Source organism: Desmodus rotundus, chromosome 1 (genome assembly GCF_022682495.2).
Source record: "Desmodus rotundus isolate HL8 chromosome 1, HLdesRot8A.1, whole genome shotgun sequence".
Taxonomy (NCBI): domain Eukaryota; kingdom Metazoa; phylum Chordata; class Mammalia; order Chiroptera; family Phyllostomidae; genus Desmodus; species Desmodus rotundus.
This window is the reverse complement of record NC_071387.1, coordinates 190,883,283-190,899,111: the sequence shown is the minus strand read 5'-3', so window position 1 is coordinate 190,899,111 and position 15,829 is coordinate 190,883,283. Positions and strand designations below refer to the sequence as shown.

General features: G+C 36.7%; 1 protein-coding gene across 2 annotated transcripts in view; it reads left to right on the top strand.

Annotated features, from left to right (window-relative positions):
• LOC112321026 (cadherin-18) overlaps nucleotides 1–15,829 on the top strand; it is a 591,686-nt gene that overhangs the window by 112,119 nt on the left and 463,738 nt on the right. The window contains exon 2 of one of the 2 annotated variants that reach the window (XM_053914024.2): nucleotides 10,619–10,760. The exons of the other annotated variant lie outside the window; for it this stretch is intronic. The gene's annotated coding sequence lies outside the window, so the exon portion shown is untranslated. The remainder of the gene's footprint in view (nucleotides 1–10,618; nucleotides 10,761–15,829) is intronic. 2 annotated transcript variants of the gene reach the window in all.

Sequence of the window (15,829 nt, the reverse complement as noted above, 5' to 3'; positions counted from 1 at the left end):
GTTAGATAAAGTTATAGCCAATATGAATGGTTATGCATTGGCTGGTGTGGATCAGTGGATTGAGTGCTGGCCTGTGAACTGAAGGGTCACTGGTTTGATTCCTGATCAGGGCACATGCCTGAATTGTGGGCTGGATCATGCGACAGGCAACCAATTGATATATCTCTCACATATCAGTGTTTATGTCCCTCGCTTTCTCCCTCCTCTCTCTAAATAAATAAAATATTTTTAAAAGAAAGATTATAAAGTTTGAACATCTATTAAATTTTTAAGTATATATTTAATGTAAAATATATTTCCTTAGCTAAGATGATTTCTCTGACCCTAATGTATAGCTGAAACCCTTACTTGTCAGATAAAGAAGTCAGTATTAGTTATTAACTTTCCATGCAACCCCAGGTCATCATCTCTGACTTTACACTGTTAAGTAAGTAATAACTGTTATTCTATTAACTATGATCTCTACTGCTAGTGATAATAGGAAACAGAATCCTGCCTTATGAATCTGCTGATTATTTATAATGGCTACATTTTTATTTTAGCAAGGGGCACTATATAAGTCAGGTTCAGATATTAGATTGCTATTTCTGTGCTTTTGGTAATTATATTTTTTGTCATGTGTGGCTATAAAGTTCTTTAAAAAGTGGCTGTCCCAAAGTAGGTTCTTTATTAATCAGAACTAGCTGTTAAAAAATGAATCCCATATCTTTGTGGCTTACTCGACTTTAAATGTATTCCTTGCTCGCCTCTGATGGTGATGTACACAAACCTGCCTTCTCAACAGCTCTTCTCCAAGGGGTAACTCAAACATCCAGGCTTCCTTCATTGGGCACTTTCTTGACCCTGGACTTACTTCTCTGCTTTCAGCATTTGGATAGACACAGAGTGTACAAAATGATTTTAAGGGTCGGGAGTAGAGGAATTGTATATCTCTTCTGTTCACATTGCTTTGCCCAGCCCATTCTAACTCCAAAAAGGGTTGGAAATGGAATTTTCTGTTCTTGAGGAAAGAAAACTAGACTGGTACACATCAACCTAGTTCTATCAAAATAAAGGCAAAAATATTGTTGGGTGAATGAATCTACTGAGCCTGCTTCTATTTTTAAAAATGCCTATACATTAGGTAGGAGTACCTCAGAAACTTTGATTCAAGGTAGAATGTGCACTTAAGAAGAGAAAAGAAAATCTCTTATACAAAAGTAAGAAATTAGCTCTACTTTGCTTACTCCTTTCCTTTCTTTATGAAGGAAGGATAGTATTTCTGTATTAATACAATATAGGGAATTTAAAAATCACTATTATAGAAACTATAATTATGTAATAATATTCCTACTTGAATATTAACCATTTTACTAGTATTTGAGCAGTTGGAAGAAATGACTAAAAAAGATATTTTAAAAGACTGACCTAATCAAATTGTTAATTCCTAATTAATATAAACAGTAATATTTTTATCCTAAATTATGAGATATTGGTAGGAAAAATTTCTACTTACCCCTCCTGGTTATTTTGGCTGGTTAACTAAATTGACATGACAGATTAATAAGATAGAAATATGAGCCTCTTCAAAGGGACTAAAACAGGCAGCTTTTATACATATTACACAAATAAATAATAAATTTGTGAAAAACTGTCATGACAAAGATACTTAGGCATGGCTACTAATAGGTGAAAGAACTAAACAGGGTTTGTTTACACACTCTTTTCTGTCCTGAATTCCCCGTATCTGGCAATAAGGATGTCCCTCTACCTCTCAGTTCAGGGAGGTTACCATTCACATGAAATATTTATTTTCTGCTTTCATGGTGACAGAGAGGAGGGTCAGAGTGTCTTCTTTGCACAAACTTTTTCTTAAGCAACTTAAATAAAAATATGTGGTTATATCTCCTTGGGCAAGGGAAATAAAGGAAAGAATAAATAAATGGGACTATATCAAATTAAAAAAAGCTTCTGCTTGGCTAAAGAAAACATCAACAAAATGAAAAAGGAACCAACTGTATGGGAAAACATATTTGCCAATGATACATTGGATAAGGGTTTGATCTCCAAAATATGTAATGAACTCACATGACTCCGCATCAGGAAGACAAATAATCCAATTAAAAAATGGACAAGGGACCTGAACAGACACTTCTCCAAGGACATACAGAGGGCCCATAGACATACGAAAGGATGCTCAACATCATTAGCCATAGAGAGACGGACATTAAAACCACAATGAGATAACACTTCTCACCAGTCAGAATGGCCATCACAAATCAACAAGTAACAAGTGCTGGTGAGGTTGTGGAGAAAAGGGAACCCTCATGCATTGTTGGTGGGAAGGAAGAATGGCACAGCCCTATGGAGAGCAGTATGGAATTTCCTCAAAAAACTAAAAATGGAACTGCCTTTGATCCAGAGATTCCACTGCTGGGATTATACCCTAAGAATCCTGAAACACCAATTCAAAAGAACTTATGCACCCTTATGGTCATAGCTGCAATATTTATAATAGCCAAGTGCTAGAAATAGCCTAAATGCCCATCAGTAAATGAGTGGATAAAAATCTGTGGTACATTTACACAGTGTAAATTCCATTTACAATGGAATTCTATACAGCAGGGAGAAAAAACGAACTACCTTTTTTATAACAGCATGGATGGAACTGGAGAGTAGTATGTTAAGTGAAATAAGCTAGGTGGGGAAAGACAAATACCATACGATCTCACCTATAAGTGTAGCCTAATAAACAAAATAAACCAAAGAGCAAAATAGAACCAGAGGCATGGAAACAAGGAAGAGACTGACAGTGACCAGAGGGGATGGGTGAGAGGGATAAAAGGGTAAAGAAGGGGAAGGGTCTAGTCAAGGAACATGTATATAAAGGACTCATGGACATGGACAACAGGTGGGGATTGGCTGTGGAAGTAGGGGTGGGAGGTTGGCAGGGCAGGGAAGAACAATGAGGGAAAATTGGGACAATTGATTTAGAACAATAATAAAAAATTACATTAATATGCCAAAGTATCATATCTTGTAGTGGCCTGCCCAGCACACCATTAAAATCAAAATATAACAACAAAAAAATAGAAGTCAAAAGCACATGCAATTTAGTATTATATTCCAAATAACATGGTTTTCTTTATACATCTTTTTTCTCTGCTATGAATAAATAGATTTCATTAGAGAAAAGTGCAAATGCATTGTCAGTGTTCCAGATTCTTAATTCTTTTTATTACTCCACCATTACCTTGAATGTGAAGTTGAAGTAATATTAGTAGAAGTGATCGGTCTTATGTTTTATGTTCCATTCACAAAAACCCTAAGGGTCATTGAAGTAGCCCTCAAAAAGTATTTTGTGTTTTCAGAAGTGTCACTAAAATGGATTAATCACGAAAGCACGAGCTTATTAGTTAAAAGCACACATTCCTATAATTTGGTAGATCTTGTGAAATAGAAGCTCTGTTTAGACTATGTATCTATAGGTGATCCAATGTTAACAAAAATAAACAAGCATTAATTTTTGTATGTTATATACTTTGGTAGACAAATATTCAAATATGGGGTACAGGGAGGAGAAGGCCTGCCTGGCAGTTCTCAGCTTTAGTGCCGGGAAAGACATTATTCTCTTTATGTTTTCCAAAGGCATCTATATGGCAGCCCCAGACAGAGAAAGTCTGAATGCATGCAAGATCATGCTTCTTGTCATGATCTCTCTCCCCCCCTCTCTCTATCATACAATAATATTAAGAAATGTATGAAAGAAAGAGTAATTTCACTTTACTATGCTAGGTTCTTGGCTGAATGAGGCAGATTAACAGGAAAAAAAGGCAGATTAACAGAAAAAAAAACCATAACTTTAACAATATGTGTACTTCCTACATACATGGGGGATACCCAGAAAAACTGAGAAACTCACTGAAACGATGGAAGGCATCACCTTAAGTGCCATTTCCAGCTAAAGACAAGGGAAGATGTTGCAGGGTGTGGCAACCAGTTACAGAGGGACATCAGGAAATGAAAAATAAACAAGGTATGACTGTTACAAAGATTTAAGTCCGTTGCCTTCTCCATTAATAAAAGTCTTTAGTGATTTACTCATCTGTCTCTTCCTGATATACAAAGGGACACACCCTAACAAATTGAGATTGTTCTTATAAATGTAAAATTTCTCTTATGAAAAGGTAACTTCTACTCGGTTTTCAGAGTTTCTGCCAAAGAGGCATATTTTGGGGAGGCAAATTCTGCTCCCTTTCAGACACATACCAAAATGTTGCTTCATCTTCGAACACAGGTGTCTAGTTTCAAGGGACTTCACTTTGAATTTCTAAATTTCTAAAAGAAAAAAGAAGGAAGGAAGGAAGGAAGGAAGGAAGGAAGGAAGAAAGGAAGGAAGGAAGGAAGGAAGGAAGGAAGGAAGGAAGGAAGGAAGGAAGGAAGAAGGAAGGAAGGAAGAAGAAAGAAAGAAAGAGAGAGAGAGAGAGAGAAAGAGAGAAAGAAAGAAAAGGAAAGAAAGAAAGAACACTTAAACAAAGGTCTTCATTTTGTTCTAAATCTTTTTCTTAATTACCTAAAAACTTCTTGGAGGTAGAAAGGAACAAAGCAGTAAAGGAATAATCAAGTCTTCAAGAAAATAATCTGTTGTTGCAAAAACAAAACACTAAACTAACTGCTTCCTAAATTACCATACTAAGAAATAAGAAAAACTCAGCGGTCGTGCATCCTAGACTTTAGAAACAGTATAGAAGGACTCAGATCGTGGCTGGCTTGCCTGAGGGGCTCTGCAGACAAGCTGCCAAGCGAGGGGGCACTTGCCAAGTCTGCCAGCTGCTTTTGGCTGCTGGTTCAGCTCTGGCACTCACATCCTTCCTTCAGCCTCACCTTACTTTTTTTGTTCATATTGTGTGGACATTTCAGTCTATTGTTTCAAATGTATAGCTTTTATCAATTCAGCTCTTTTTTATACATAAATCTTTGCTCTTCTTGCTAGCATACCTATAACAAGAGCTCAGTTGCAAATGAAGAAATGTTTTGTTTTGTGTTTAAATATTACTATGCCTGTCCCCACAGATCATTTGTCTGTAGGAACCCTCTTTAGTCAAGAGATGTCTACTTCTAAACTCTTCAGTACCCCTGAACTCTTCCTTCAATGTTGTTTTTAGGACTAGTCTCAATAATCATTTCGAGTCAAATCTTAAAAGGCCAAGTTGTTCTATGTCTGTGTCATTATTTATTACAAACATACATACTGGATACATAGTGCATGTAAGCCCTGTTTAGGGCATTAGGGATATATCAGTGAGCACGGCAAACTCACTTCTGGACTTCATAAAGTCTATGGATGTAGATGGAAGATGAAATGAGTCATAACAGTTAATACTCACTACTTACTAAGTGCCAGATACAGTTCTAAACAATTAGTATGGTTTATATAATTTAATTCTCATTACATACATTTGTGGGCTAGAAAAAATTATTTTTCCTCCTACCACTTTCGAATTCTTCTGGCTAGACTAATAATCAAATAAACATGAGAGATAAATAGGAGAAAATGCCCAAATCTATTCTGTATCTTCACAGGGTGTTTCCATAAGAATCTGAGGCCTGAGGACAGATCAGACAATTAAGGCTTGTATGCCGTCTTCTGGAGCTAAGAAGGGAGGTGGTGGTAGGGAACTCCACAGGCAGAAAGGTTCAGATCAGCCACCCCAAGATGTGCCTCTGTGGTATGCAGATTACTTTGAGCCAAAGGCAATTTTAGCTTCAGTTTCAAGAGAAGCATTTGCCCCTCCCTTTACCTGCCTTGAAAAACTAAATTAGGGGCTTTGTCCATAATAAAAGACTATCAGAGATGACCTCTTTTAACTTATCTATAGAGCAGGGCAAACTTCTATTGTAAGGTTCTGTCCTAATCATCTGGCAATGGCCCTCTGAAGCCCCTGAGGCACATTACCTCATCCCTAGCTCAAGGGGTCTTATATACCACAATCCTCCTTCCTATCTCTGAACCTCTCCTGCTATTGGGCTCTGACTCTCTCCTGTCTGCACTGTTCCCTTACGTATATATGTACTACACTTAGTGATTTTCTCTTACTAATCTACCTCATGTCTATTTGATTATGAGACCAGCCAGAAAAACCTTGAGGGTAGAGGAGGTTTTGCTCCTCCTCAAGAGAGTAAATTCACGTGGAGGTAGGAAAACAAATGTTTGGTGAATAAATGTTTGCTGGGCCTCTTTACAATGGGGCATTGAGAGGATTGACCAAACAAGCCCTGGGAGGTTCTTCCCTATCACACTAGTTGACACCAAACTATGGTTCTCTGTGACAATAGCTTCTTTCCTGGAGCATCTTCTCTATCTAAAATTATTTTAAGCAGTTGGAGGGTGAGAGTTTTAAGACTTTTGTTTCTTAAAAATAAACCTCCCTAAAATAATCACTATCTCCACCCCCTCCCCCCAAATACCGTAGGGTGATAAATTCTGCTTGCCTTCATATTTCAGATTAATTTCCTTTACAAATGAGGAATGTGGGGCAGAGTATTTGAGTAACTTTCTTGAGGTTTGATATGTACAGAGTGGTTTTAAACCCTAGCAGTCTGAGTGCACCAACCAGAGAAGACTAGAGTATCACCTGAAAACTGAGATGTGTGATAAAGGTGATAAAGGAAGAAGTGCAGGGATTTATGAAGGTCACTAGCAGAAGGAACCAAACAATCTCATAGGGAATAGCTCCCTGGGGAAACACTGTTTAAGGGATTCACAGCAGCAGGGCCAGGTTAGCACTAGAGATGGAGACTAAAGTCAAGGGTGACTGCGGTCTGGATTGTGAGGGGGGACCAGGGATGAGTTTATGCATTTAAAATAAAGTTTTCAAAAAAGGAACTGTGACTGTTTCAGTGACTGTTTTGACATGGGGGCGATGTGTTAGGCTAAATTGCATCCTACCAAATTCATGTATTGGAGTCTTGATCCTTAATTTTTCAGAATATGTCTGCATTTGGAGACAGGTCTTTAAAATGGTGATTAACATATAATGAGGTGGCATGGGCAGGTTCTAGTCCAATATGACGGGTGCCTTTATGTGAGGAGGAGAGTAGGACACAGACACACACAGAAGGAAGACCATGTGAGGACACAGCCAAAAGGCAGCCATCTACACATCAAGTGGAGAGGACTCAGAAAAAAACTAAACCTGCCAGCACCTTGATCTTGGACTTCCAGCCTTCAGACCATTAAGGAAATAAGTTTCTGTTGTTTAAATGACTGCATCGGTGATATTTTGTTATGCCATCCATAGGTGTCTCCCTTCTGGGACTCAGAACAGAATAGAAATAGGGAAGTGAAGAAAAAAAAAGTACAACGACTTATTTATTGTGTTCCAGGCATTATTATAAGCCCTGTAGACCTAGCAAACTAATCAGACAAAAGTCTGCCCTCAGACTCAAACAGGGTCTTTTACACCAGTGTTCACAGAAGCATTGTTCATAAGAGCCGTGAGAGGGAAACCATTCAAATGTTCATCAACAGGTAAGCGGATCAACACAGGTGGTAATGCAAATAGTGGAAAATTATTCAGCCTTAAAGAAATAATATGCTGATAGATGCTACAACGTGCACCATGAAAACAAGATGCTAAGTGAAATAAGCCAGACACTAAAGTATGGACATTGCATAATGCCACTTATATGAGGTATCTAAAGTAGGCAAATTCGTAGAGACAAAGTAGAACAGAGGTTGCTAGAAGTGGAGGAGGGGGGAAGATGTGGAACTGTTATTTAACCAGTACAGAATTTCCATTTGGGACGATAAAACAGTTCGGGAGACAGATGGTGATGGCTGCACAACATTGTGTATACACTTAACGCCACTGAATTGTCCACTTAGAAATGGTTAAATGGTCACTGAATTGTACACTTCGAAATGGTTAAATAGTCATTGAATTGTACACTTCGAAATGGTTAAATGGTCACTGAATTGTACACTTAGAAATGGTTAAATGGTCAATTTCACATTATGTAAAATACCACAATGAAAAAAAAGTCTTCCCTTAAAAATGTTACTTCAAATGGGGAAAGCAGATCACAAAATACATAAGAGGAAGATAAATCTTGAGGAAACTCAAAGTAGTTAATTTTTTATAAAGTACATGTGTGTGTACGCACATGTGGGTATCAGAAGAGGGGTTGAAATTTTAGTAGAATGCCCAGGAAAGCCATTCAAAGACTTGATGTTAGTTCCCACCCTGAGGAGTTCTCTGAGTTAGTTAAAACTTGGCCCTCGACAAGGAAGGCAAGGAAAGATGGAAAAAAGAGGCAGGCCCCTCCAGATTGTCAGTATTGATGAGCAAGGGTACTTATCTACAAGGCATGCCTTGGGAAGCCACAAATGAGTAGCTCTCCATGCTGGTGCACCAGAATCCTGGGAGTTTAGGCCTTAAACAGGTTGCAATCACATATACTGCCTAGGTGGTTTCAATACTGCTCTCTCAGGGCTGAGTCCTTGAAGGGGCTCCCACATTGGGAGTAGTGGGCAGAACACACTTTCCAAGGGCAGGGGAGGGAGGTGAGGAGCCTCTGACTGCTGGGGTCCAGCTCAGGGGTCAAACTGTGCCATGTGCTCTCAATGCGCTGCTCAACAGCTGGGAAGAGTTTGCCCCAGGCATTGGAGCAGTTGTTAATGGCTCTGGGAACAGGAGAGGACAGTGCACTGTGCAGTGGAAGGAGACATGGCACAGTTAGAAATGTAACAGGGACCTAGAACACATGGGATCTTCAGAAAATTTTAGAAACATCTGTTTTTGTTTTGTTTTGTTTTACTCTGAAAGAAATGAGAAGTTATTTTGAGCAGTCATATTGCAAGAGACAATTGGAAACCCACTGATGTTATATCCTTGTATACTTCTTTACGAATGTTTGTATCCTGGTCCAGAAATGTTAATGTGTGTCCCTGTAAAGCTGGCAAGAGAGCAGGGTTGGCACTCATGTTTTCTGGGTCATGCCTATACAGTATATGCCATATTATTATTGCTCATTACATCACTCAGAGGAATTTATGCATAGCAGTCGTTCAATGAAGGTAATTTTTAATTGATTATGACTATGTCAAGCAGGTAATGTAATTTAACTTGCCTTGTGAAATTAACAGGAAACATGATTTTAAATATATCTATACCTAAATCATCTATATTTAGGTGTATGTCTATTCTATCTGTCTATATACCTATGTGTGTGTGCATATATATGTAACTCACATTTAGTAATATGTGCATACATTGTATATGCTTACCTTGTATTCATATATAGATATTTGTATCTATAGGAAAATTATAAATATGTATATAGGAAATATTAAGAGGTATATTTAAATAAATATTAACACTACAATGGTGTGCATATGTGTGTATCATACTTCCAGACTTACCTGTATGCACATTCATATATAAATATTGTCTAAGAGTGAGATCTGAGTGTTGTATAGTTTAAGGTGAGCCAGATCATTCTAGTTTGTGCATAGGGTTGTAAATACTCACCTGGGAGAAAAAAGATAGAAGAATAAAGGCTGAGGCTTTGAGAACCATAACAGAGTTAGCTATATTCAAATTAGTTTTCACTCTCCAATGAAATGTTTAATTATGTTAACATTTATTTGTCCAAGTTTTCTTTCTTTTTTGGCTCATATGTGCATAGTTACCATAATAATTTCTTCATTAAAATAGGGGACACCTTTTTTCATAAATATCTCAGTTGAAGTTTCTACCTTTCATCTACTTCCTATTGATTTTTTGTGTGTGTTCTTCTTTGAAAATGCAATCAGAAATGTTGCTTTTATAAATCCTTTAGGCCAATGATATGTGTGTCTGAATTACTTTTCAAGATCATATTTCAAAGTATTTCGGGCAAATTGTCAGTTTTGAAAAGCACTGCCATCAACTACGGCAAAAACAGAGAAGACTCAAATGATAGACAAGTTTCAGTCCATTGTGTACCCACAGGGTGGCAGTGGCTGTTGCCAGAACTCTTGTCTATACTGAACGGACTCACCACACAGCAACAAAGAAATGGGATTTGTTTCAAAGGGCCCTTTCTAAGGCATTGAATTCCTGGGATGCTCAGTCCAGGTTCTAGAATTTTGATTGAAAATATTACTAGTACCAGTTAGTGAGACAGTTTTCAGACACAAGCAGAGGTTTATGCTGATGTGTGTTGTACTCCACAACACTAAGAAAATCGTATTAGTAAGAACCAAGAGTTAGTGCTTTTTGCAGAAACCTGTTCTTAATCTTGCCCCCTTTTATTATGCTTGTCACAGGTGTTTTATAATATAATCTCTCCTTTCAGCAAAGAAAGAATTTTGACCCCTGTAAGAGTTCACCAACCATTTCCCATTCTCAATGCTTTCCCTATGGCCTTCCCTTGTTCTATTTTGGATTTTCTAGTTTCTGAACATCCACACATTTGTGTCTGCAGAGAGTCCAAAGTGAGTGCAATTAAGTTGTAAATCAAGTGAAAGAGCAGAGGAGTATCAACCTCCATTAGATCCAGGTGCAGGGCAGTTGCTGCTGACACAAACCTTATACAGTCCTGTTTCTGCTTGAGTCTGACACACGTGCTAACTTGCAGACCTTCTGGTTCTCAGGCCCTCAGCTCAACACATCACGGCCCATCCACAGAAGACACTACATTTTCTTCTGCTGGACTCCAGTGGGTGATGATGCCGTAATCTCTGTTGAGGCGTCCATTGATTTTGCTGAGAAGCCTTTTAGAAGTCAGGGAAGAAGGTAAGTCCTTGGGAACCACAGAACAAGGGCTTCAAGGGGAAGCAGAGCACATATCCAATGTCGTAAGTTATTACCACAAGTTCTTACATCCAGCTTAAATATCAACACACACACACACACACACTACAGATAATGCCTGAACACAATTCCAGTATAGTTCTTATGTTTACTTTGCCAAAAGTTTGTAAATAATGGAAGTAAAACCAATGAATCACCAAAGTAGTAATGAATAAAATTTATTGTGCACATACCACAAAGACAATTTGCAAGCCAGGAGCACCTCAACCAAAACATGGAAAGAAGCTAAGGAGTATATTGTTTTAAAGCATCTTATAGTGAAGAGGCAGTGAGTGACTCTATTCTTCACGGTAATTGCTTATAATATTAGAATCTTCTTAAATCATAGGGAATTGGTTAGTAGGTACCTGAAATCAATTCTGGGAAGCAATTTAAGTTTCTCTTATGATTTCCAGAGGCATAAACAAGAATTAACCCAGGTCAAGTTGGTCCTTGCACAATAAGCTTAATTAAGCTTTGCTTACATGACTAAACTGGTTTTGTGTGCCCAGGGAATTTGAAGGCTGGTCCGTGTCTGTTTCCTATTTTGCTAACTTCTAATTCCATTTACGAGATTGATGTAAAGTTTTATCAATACGAAGTGGAGGTTAAGCTGTTCCATTGGTAATCCCGCTCTTCTCTCATCATATTGGCTCGTTGTCTACTCCTCCTTGATCTTCATTTGTGTCTTAAATTGAACCAGCTCAGCTGTTTTTATCCATTTGGCCATTGGGATAGGAACTGCAGAAACTTCTCAGTCTTGTTTTCAATAATTAAAATTCCGCACTCATAACAGTCAGTATGGCCTGTGTTTCCATGGCTTCAGTTTGTGATTTTCCTAGCTTGTCGCTTTATGGATTATAACAACAGTGGAAATTAGGAAGGTCTCATATGTCCTTTTCAGGTTGGTTTGGGGCAGGTGCCTAAATTTACTGGGAGATTGATTCCTTTTTAAAATTTTAATTTGTTGATGTTCTGGAAGGTTTGTGAACTACCGCCAGGTTTACTAAATGAGATTATCCTTCACGTTACACAAAAGGGTTATCTCTGAGTCATTCTTGAACTGCTTGACAACAGTTCTTATTGGTTGCAGACATCTGGAATTTTATTCTTTAATGACACCAACCATATTACAGGCAGAAAGATCCTCGGATTTATATCAGCGGTCATAATCATATAAATATTATGTATACTTACTGATTTAGAATTATAATAAAATAAGTAATCAGTTCTAAATGTATTAAAGCATAGAACAAAATTCATACTAACAGATACATGACAGATATCCACACATACTTTCTTATCTCAGAGCAAATATGTGTGGCACTATGAGAGGAGCATGAGGTGCATTAGTATGTTAAGTAGCTTTGAAAGCTGGTGAATGAATAGTAACTGGAGAGAAGGAATCAGGAAATGTAGGCCAGGTGTACAGAGCCTAGGGCTAATTTTAGATGCTATGAAATTATGTTCTGACATAAACACCTAAGCAAAACTCATCATGTGACATGTGAGGAAACAGTGTTTACTAAAATCAGTATATGTAGTGGTGACAAATAATAAACTCCCAGAAGGAAAATCTTTTGTAAACATAGTTATACAGATGTAAGAAGATGAAATTAAAAATAAATCCAGCTGGCCCTGTTTATCTCAATTTCCTATGGGCCATAATTTTCCCTGATATTAGAAAAATGTTTAAGGAAGATTAATGTACTTCCAAGTAGATATACAATTTATACAGATAGAAAAATAACTCCTTCCTGAAAATAAAATTAATTTTAAAAGAATACCTTCTTATCAAGAGTGAAAAAGCTCTCAGTAGGTTGTTGTCTTTACTTTGGGTCATGTCAAAATTATAGGCACAACTGTTAAAATTTCTGCTTTCACCTAAGTCAGACTTTGTTAAAATGGCATAGGCATTGAAATGACTATTTAATACACTGTATAAATCTGTCAAAGCCAGAATTATTAATCTCTATAATCACCCAACCTGTGATTATATTCTCTCTTCAAAAAATTGAAAATCAGAGAAAAATGTCATTTTGGTATAATTGAGATTATGTTTATTCACAGAGTGTTTTGTTTTCTTATATGCTGCCAAACATCTGGATAAAGACTGAACATTTTAGCAAATAATTAGCATCTTTCTACATATCTAAATGTTGATTGCATTTCGTTTCACTCTAAATATTTGATAACATTTAGTTTTAGCTACAAAATATATATTCTGTGTCACCATTATCTTTGAAGTTATTTTGCACTCTAGCTTTAGATACTGTTAGATAAGTTAGGATCCTGTCTCTTTTGGAAAAAGAGAGTAAATATAGGATGGAATTTTAGAGTGGGAAGAAATAAAATAATGTTGGCCAACATTCATATTTGTGGCTGATAATTTTATGAATACAAATGCCATTTTAAAAAATAATGTGATACTTAATATCAAGTATAACAAGGACCTCTGCCTTCTACAATAAATGCCCTTTAACTTTTCCTCAGAAAAACAGCCCTGCCCTGGCTAGGTGGCTCAGGTGGTTGGAGCATCCTCATGTACCCCAAAAGTGTATGGGTTCAATCCCTGGCTGGGGCACGTATTAGAGGCAACCAATGGATATTTCTCCCTCACATCGATGTTTCTCTCTGTCTTTGTGTGTATGTGTCTTTCTCTCTAAAATCTATTGAAAAACATGTCCTCAAGTGAGGATTAAAAAATAATACTAAACTCTACTATCATTACAATTAAAATGAGAAATTTTACAAGGGACCAAGGGGCTACCTGTTAGTCTCATTACTGTGTAGCACATTCTTCGAAGTTCTACTGATTGGAATAGTAAAATAAAATAAATTATTGAATGTAAACATTTCAAAATGAAAGAAAATATACTTTGCTGAAGATATGACTTGTCATGCATATTATATAAAACACTTTAGAATATAGAAAAATGGAATGTGTTAGCTGCATAAAACAATTTTATATCTATTATAATTTAACCTAAAAATGAAAATGAAACATATATATCATCCCATTGATGTAGAAATAAAATAAAATAAATTGTAGTTAACTAGTTGGGATAAAATCCATATAAAATTATATAATGCAACAAAAAATTAAAAAAAGAAACACTTCATCAGAGTAAGTGAAAAGTAACTATGCAATATCAAAAAATATAAAGCTTACTATCACAAAAATTTCCCCAACTTAATATACATTTTTAATAAAATTAAAACAGTATTTTTTTCTTTAAACAAGATAATCTTAAATATATGTTAAATAATAAGTATTTGAAAACAACCCAGAAAACTTAAAAAGAAGAATGTCAATCAAGAGTTTTGTTTTATTAGTTATTGAAACATTCTACAAACCCACCTTAATGAAATGTGTACTATCTATCAAAAATCACACAAATAAAGCAAGGAAACAGAATAGAATATCCAGAAATTTATTATAATATACATAATTATATATAAGATAAAAGCCATTTTTATTTAGTGAAAATGGATAAATTGTGTAATAAAACTTGAAAACAGACTATTCAACTAGAAGTTTGCAGGCTTACATGTTACACAAAAACTGAAACAAAAATGTTAGAAAATCTAGGAGAAGGAGTCTATGTGCTATAAGGAAGCCAGTCAATCTTGAAAAATTAGGACTAAGGAATCAGGATGTCATCAATAAAAGTTATATACATGTATGTATATGTGTGAATATTTAAAATTATTTTATGACCATTTATACTATTGAAAAGTAGTATTAAGTTGGTAACATCACTGTCATACATGAGAATGAAAAGGAACTGCCATCTACAATGCACAAGAGCTCCTCTTACATTTAAAGCAACTTTAGGAAGCAGCATATACTTAATTTTTTAATCTACTATTTTTAATTTTTTTAAAGATTTTTAAAATTTACTGTAGAGAGAGGGAAAGAGAGAGAGAAAGAAGGAGAGAGCAACACCCATGTGTGGTTGGCTCTCGTGCGTCCCCTTCTGGGGACCTGGGCCCGCAAGCCAGGTATGTGCCCTGAGTGGGAATCAAACTGGCGACCTTTTCCTTCGCAGTCTGGCACTCAGTCCACTGAGCCACCCCAGCCAGGGCTGATTAATTTATTTTTAAACTAATAGATACATGCCACTTACATGTATAGTAATTGCCGATGTTGGCTTTATGCATTTTATTGTACTGTTATGTCATTTGTTTCATCAATTCATGTAAACTTTTTCTGTACTATTTTTACCTTCTTTTGAAATAACTTTATTTCTTTTATTATTTCAATAATAGATACATTTTGGTAAAAGAAAAATATAGCAGTTGAACTGGAGATACCAAAATAAATAATTAACTTCTTACAGTTATTATACATATCATTTTCAGGAAAACACTGATGTTTTAAAACAATTTATTCTATTTAGTGACTTTCAAGCTTTTTGATTATCTATTGACACGGATCCCGGCCCACAGGGTCCTGTGTTGTGACAGCAATAGACAAATACACATGGACTACCGAGTCCTGTGGAGGAAAAGGGATGGCGTGGCCACTCTCTCAAGAGGAGCACCCTGACCCTTGTCTTGACAGGCTTTTATTGCTTTTCTGGGTACATTGGGGATGATCCTCATTTACTATGCACTTTAGGCAGTTACAGAAAACAAAGGAGAGGGTGTTACTAATTACATAACAGAGGAAGGATATTTGCAAATGTAAAGGAAAAAGTGGTTGAACTGGTTACACTGGTCCTTGGAAGGTTCAGCATAGATTTTAGGAAGTTACTTTAAAGATATGCAGTAAATGTTTGCTGCCTCAATTCAGGGTGAGGGAGTTTTAGCAAGAAGCAAGTCTTAAAGCAGCCTAGGTACAATGAGGGCCTGACTCCCCACAGGAGAACCCATCCACGGGCGTGGGTCCTGCGTACCAACCTTGCTCCCCACTGGCTTTTCTAATTGGGGGATGGGCCACATTTCCCACACTTGGAACAGTTCCCCATAATCTATATATTTTAACCTCATATGTAGTCTGATAGTTT